The sequence below is a fragment of the Montipora capricornis genome, unplaced genomic scaffold (genome assembly GCF_036669925.1).
Source record: "Montipora capricornis isolate CH-2021 unplaced genomic scaffold, ASM3666992v2 scaffold_505, whole genome shotgun sequence".
Taxonomy (NCBI): domain Eukaryota; kingdom Metazoa; phylum Cnidaria; class Anthozoa; order Scleractinia; family Acroporidae; genus Montipora; species Montipora capricornis.
This window is the reverse complement of record NW_027180245.1, coordinates 105,001-111,690: the sequence shown is the minus strand read 5'-3', so window position 1 is coordinate 111,690 and position 6,690 is coordinate 105,001. Positions and strand designations below refer to the sequence as shown.

Below are 6,690 nucleotides of genomic sequence, written 5' to 3'. Positions count from 1 at the left end.
CTTGTTACAGCAAGTGGTATTTTCGTGAAAACTAGAAAGCGACGAGTGGCGAAAAAGGATCGTCTAACTTTGTCTTTCAAATTCAATTTGCAATCTCTTCAATTTCCGTTGGAAGAGAAGTTGACGCCAAGGTAGGTATAATTATTTACAATTGCTATTTTAGGCTAGTTAATCTGAAAATGAAATTTATCCGAGACTGGTTTTTCATATTTCTTCTGGAAGATCATAACTTTCGTTTTCTTAGGATTCGATGAAACAAAAGGTGTCACGGAAATACATGTCGAGAAAAAAATTCCTTGATGACGACACCGTGGAAACACTTTTCCTCATGTGTTCGTCACGTGATCCATTTGGATCGTGACACCGCTCACAGCGTCCACATTCTCATACAAGGTAGGAAATAACTTATAGCATCTCACTTTAAAGGCTTTAACCAATGCTTAGTTTAAGCCCAGCAGTATTTTAAGGCTACTTTATTCGAAACGACAGTAAATCTTGACAATGATGACTTTTCAAAAGTAAACATGGTACAACAGACTGTAGCGAACTAGCCGGTTCAACAGCAGAAAGACTTGTCTTGATCGCAGTGATACGCGAAACTGTACAGTTTTTGGGTCGCCATGTATTCCTCTGAAGTCCTGCTTGTCATAACTGGAATACGCTCAAGGTTTCTGTTCAAAATTAGTTGCATTTTTGCATGGACATTTTCTCTGAAGAACCCGAGTACGTTTATTAAATACGCTCAAAGCCTTTGCCATCCCATCACTAGCTCCGCCAGTTCTTGCTTGCAATCCTGTCATAACTGGTTTTTTATTGCCATTTATACCCTTAGGGTAGTACATCGCTTAGAAATGAAGCCATCAATTTGATATGCAACGATCGTTTCCTCATGATCAGAACACACGTTTCGTGACCTCTCGAATATACTTGGCTTTGGAGTAAATCCCTTAGTAAAGACTGCCGATTGGGGACAATATTTTTAGCTTTTCTGACCAAAGAAGGCGAAGAAAGATATGTTCTAAAACCAGCGTCCATTTCAGTTCGTGTTTCATGGAATACCGGGCGACTGTCAAAAAAACTATATTTTAGGAGCAAATTTTTTTCTTTATTATTATAGAAAAAACAAACATGTTAACTCCGTGACCTTTTCTACTGAGTAACGCAGCTCAACATTTGCCTCTTATGTGCCAATTTAGGGAGCTTACGAAACGACGACGCCGACTGCAACGACGACGCTACAAAACAACAGGCTTAGTGAGCAAAAACAATGGCTCTGCACGTGCGTTTTACATTTTGGTACATTTCTTTGCCGTCATCTTTTAAATGACGACGTGAAATAACCAAATTCAAGGTTCTGTGGAGGACGTTAGCACATGACGAAGAATTTTCAGTTCTCTCTCTACGCTTCCAACTCACTCATACCAGTTTAATTCCTCGACAGTTACTACACATTTTTAACGCGAAACGACATGAAATAGTTTCGTAGTGATATGAATAACGCGAAGTCGTATTTTTCAATGAAGTCCTCGTAGCGGTCGTCGTCCTCGTTTCGTAAGCTCCCTAAATTGACGTAAACGTACCCTGTGAACACCCTAGACATGGACGTGTTAGATATTTTTCGCTTTGCTTTGTTGGGAAAAAAAGGGCAACTGAAGTGTTACGTCTACTTTTTTCCTCTTTTTTCTTTTTTCTTTTTTTTTTTTGGCCGATCTTTCCTTATCTCTCTTTGCTCTCCCTTCGCCACGTATCCTTATTTTCGCTCGTTCTACACCACACCCCATCTCATTCCCTTCTCCCCCTTGTTCCTCTTTCCCTCCCCCTCCCCCTCCCCCTCCCCTCCCCTTCGCTCTTTCCCTTTCCTCTCCTCCCCTTACCTTTCGTCAACACATTCCTGTGGGTTAATTATGCAAATCAAACATAAGACGAGAAAGGCACCTTCTTTATTCTTTTAAGACTGAATGAAATATGGAGAGAAAAAGAAATTTCATTCTGAGGTGGCTTATCCTGGCTTCTGGTAAGTATTTATTAAACCTGATAGAGGTTTTCCCATTCGTTCATTTAATAATGAAAAATGCCTGTCGGGCGGAGCATTTTATTCTTTGAAGGAAGCTCAACTTGGTGACAGAGGGCAATTTGTGAACTTCGAGATTTTAACCATACATTAGAAAAAGAAAATTAAGGTAGAATGGGCTGCAAATAGCTTTTTTATATTTTTGCAACTGTGACACGATTAAATAAAGCCCAGAGTACTTTACCAAATTAAAAATCAATGGAAAAGAAAAACGGGAAAACAACGAATAGATACATTTACTGGCTGAACATTTCTTTGTTTCTGAGCTCATCAGCTCAGCTAGAGTCGAAGTGCAAGTTTTTTTTTTCAAAGATATGGAAAAAGACACTATGAATTTTCTTCTAGAACAATTGATCTAGTGTACTTACCTTGTGATCTTTAGCACTGACCTCATTCCACCACGAAACGCCAATTCTGGATCGAAGAAAGCCAAGTCCTCTTTTCAATTTCACTTTTGATCAGTATGAAAATTTCCTGACGTAAAAAGCCGCATGTTGTAAGAATAGACGTCTTAAATATTTTAGGGTAATAACTGGTGGAAGTCTATTTTCAACAACGTAGACCATTGTTATCTTTTTATGGCAACGTGTATCGTAGGCTATTTACTATGTCCAAGGCACGCGCATGGAATATTTTTAAATGCCTCTCTTTTCGGTTTTATAAGTCCTCAGCTTAAAACATTAATCAGGTTGCCATAAGTGTGTTCATTGATTCTTTTGGTTGGGGCTTTAATTTGACTTGTTTTTTTGGTCAGAAATATAGTTCCTGTACGATTCCGTCATACACAGACCGAAGAGGCGGCCTATTTAGACTGTCGTTTTGGCTCTTTGGATTGCGTCAGTGTAAAAGTCTGGGTTGGAATTTTTCATTTTTTTGCAGTTGAAATGGTAGTCAATGCACAGTTTTGGGGACTGATATTTTCTTCACAGTCTCCGTCATGTAAGTAGAACTTCAAGTCGCTAAACTGATTGTAGATGGTGTGACAACATGGATAGTTAAGTCTAATTGGTAAATGTCTCCTGTGTCTCCTGTGTTTTGGGACCATCTTCTTTCAAAGATCTGTTACACGTCACAATTATTCAAGATGGCGCCGCCCGGAAAATTTTAATGTGAAAATGAATGCTTGTAAAACATTTTTCCTGATACAAATATTGATTGAAAATTTCTAAAACAAAATTGATTGCAAATATTATTTCCTCCGGTTTCATGCTACTCTTGAGCAGGAGTAAGATGCCCTTAAACTACTTGAGCGACGGTGGGGTTTATTTTTGTATAAGGCGATATTTACTGTAAAAAATAAAAAAAAAAATTGTCATCTTCCCGTAGATAGTTTTCAATCACGTGATGAGATGGACATGTTGGTGCACAAAACAATAGCAAATTATGACTCATGTTTTGCATTACAATAGAATCAAATTCCTAAAAGACGTTTTTCTCTATTGTTCTGTGCACCAACATGGCTGCTGTGACGTCAGGTGACAACTACCTATAGGCAAGCTCTTAAGAAATGAGAGGCTATTGGGGATACAAAACGCCAATGAATCTGCACATTCTTCATCTGAGTTCTGGCAGCAGTCTCCAATTTCTAGAGATAACTTGTTATCTAGTGCTGTTTCGGTATTCCATGCTGTTGTTAACGGTTAAATATTCGTTCCTTTTTAAAACATTTAGGCTCGGTTAAAACATTTAGTATCGAACTGATTGTCTGACGACGACAGAAAAAAAAGAAACAGAACTTGACCTAGGGCACTGGGTATAGTTGGATCGTACATCAACACAAGGCCGTTTCCTGACAAGCTTTCTTTTTGGAAAGTAAAGTGGTAAACCATTCAAGGGCTCCAGCAAGCATGGACTAGAGTACTGAATTTGAGATAAGTTGTCTTAGCATTACTGGCATCGGCGGTTAACGTTGTTGCATGATCCAAAGTTCAAACGCTTTCAAATCAATGGAACGCAATGTAATGCGTCCTACAACGGGAACCACTCTGAATAATGGCAACGGGTCCATAGAGCGCGGTGAACCAATCAGAATTTAAAGAGCGGGAAAGAGCATACGTACGCGTGAGAATTCTAAACCAATCACTGTTCGTTGCTATGAAAAATAATGGCTTTCCGCTTTATTATAACAGTACATGCTAAAATTCCGTCTTTGTGTCTTTTCGCAACAGCAAGTCCAGTCATGTCTTCAATCAATTTGTCAACTCCGCACGCCTTTTGGTCAGGTAATAATCTCAATTGAACTTTATCCCCTCTGCAAATGTACAAGTAAATATACTTAATTTCTTTACGCTAAATACCATATTGTGATATTTGTAATAGTTTCCGTACTGCTTTTTAAGTTTAAAAAGTTGAAAGATCTCATATTCTCATAACAAACATTGCTATTAACTCATCTTTTTATCACTTCAAGCTCCATTTTTAGTATCCAATGAATAAAACAGTAAAATAAATGTGGTAATTCAATAGTTCCCTTATTTTCCGTTGCTGAAACGAGATCAAGATCAAACGCTTTCACTGAACGAATTCGAACGTCGGCATCTTGGTAAGAGTGGCGATCACAGTCTGGAGAGAGCAACCGTTCAACGAGGTGATGGATCCAAATGGTGGGAGTAAGACCTTCGCTGTGCGACGGCCAACAATAGCATTCAACTTGCTCCATATTTGAAAGTTACTGGCAGAGAGTGAGTCAAAATTAAACAATTTTCTTTAATTTTCATCAAAACGAAAATACTGAATCTCTTTAATATCTCACTCATCCCTGCAATTGTTGCTTTCCCCAAATTAATTGCGCTCGCTATCAGATCTCCAACCAAGATGACGTTGCTAACGATATCAATAGAGCACAAAAGAAGCGCACAGCAAAATGAACGACTATGAATATATTCCATAATAAATCGGTTTTTTGAGGATTTTTTTCCTCAGGGAAACAAGCTGTCAATTCTATTTAGTGCTTCGTGAAGGATTTCATTATCAAATTTTTTTGGTCAAATTAAGCGGCCGTTTGCCCTGTCCTTTTGCCTCCTTGTGTCATAGCGGGGCACCATGGTTAAAGAAAATATGGTAACCCATGGATGCGAGAAATTCTAGTTTTGGTTTACTTCATCTTACGTCTGTCCGTTACGTTCAACTTAATTCGTGAAATGTCGCACTGCTGGAACCCACGTTTTTTGGCGGGAAAGTGTATGGCCAGCGTACTGCATTTGACACTGCGTTCAGCAAAGCAAAGATTTTGATGGCAACTAACTAAAAAGCAAGCTAAAAAAAAACAGTAAGAAGGCGACAAGTAAGCCATGCTCAACGTGAAAAAGAGCGACTGAGAGCACGAGAAAATAGGGGAGGTATCAGTGACAAACAAGAAAGAGAAAGCAAGGGCTCAAATAAAGAAGCAAAATTATACTGCCGAGCAGCGGAAGAAAGGGCAAGAAAAAAAGTTGAATAAAGGTGACGGAGAGGTGAAAAAATCAAGAGCAATGGTAGGCAGACTAGTTGTAAACATTTCTGAAAACATTGAAAAGTAGAACATAAATCAGTAATAATTACATGAAGAACTTCGCTTTTAGGCTTGCTTACTACACATGTGCAGTAGTATATCAAGATGTTTGTTATGTCTTGTCATATATACAGCTGTATATTAGAGTTTTTTGCGTATCAATTTGTCAACGAGTCAATCCGAGTTATAACAATACAACAATACCTCTAATTTGCTAAACGATTAGGTTAAAATACTGAATCAGCCTATTATTAGACAGCACTTGTGTGTATTACAGCGGCAAATACGCATCGAGATATTTATTAATAGTTTTTGAAATTGGTGTTCTCGGCTAGTCATTTCATTGCCATTAAAAACGATAAATTGCACGGTACATGTAACAGTGGATTGTATATATTGCATATTGAAAACGTATTGTATAAGATATGGAGAATATTGATCTATTTATTGATTAATGTTTATGTTTTCTCTGAATTTTTGGTTTTTCTCAGGCCCCGTCCCCTCTATGCCGGAGAAATTTGAAAACGCAACTTTATTTGTCTACTTAGACCTTCCGGCCACACTAATCCGCACAAAGCCGGATATATTAGCCACCGAAAACGGAAGTTTTTGAAAACCGTCTCCGGAGTGAAAGAAATTTAAAACGCCACCTTGTCGTATTAATATGGACGAAAAACCTTTTAAAAACGGAACTGTTCGAAAACGGTGACGTCATGATTGTTATGTCATTTCAACATTACATCATGGCGAACGAAGTGCCAATAGCCATATTATTGTACATAGTATCTAGTTTTATAGCTTATTTGGACTTTAACGGGTAAGGAATAAAATACGTCCATTACTAGTATCCTAGGGTTCTCGACGAGCCCAGAAGTGATACAAACCATACAAGGAACGACGATTTTGGACAAGACCTGGCAGAGCTATTGCGTGGTGGGACGACTTGGTAAACGTACCGTGACGGTACTTTCTTGAGCAAGGTCGCGTAAACAACGAAACCCGAATTTAAGTTGGTGGGCAAACGCGGGAGGCGAGTTAACCCTTTCACCGCCATAAATGCAAATTGACACTTATAGATTTTACTCTGTCTAACGCCAGAAGATTTTACTCGTCAATGGGGAAGCCCGCG

General features: G+C 38.6%; 1 pseudogene; it reads left to right on the top strand.

The window, feature by feature from the left end:
- Positions 1 to 356: 356 nt before the first annotated feature.
- The window catches only part of LOC138036831 (uncharacterized), a 43,636-nt pseudogene continuing 37,302 nt past the window's right edge, over positions 357 to 6,690 (top strand).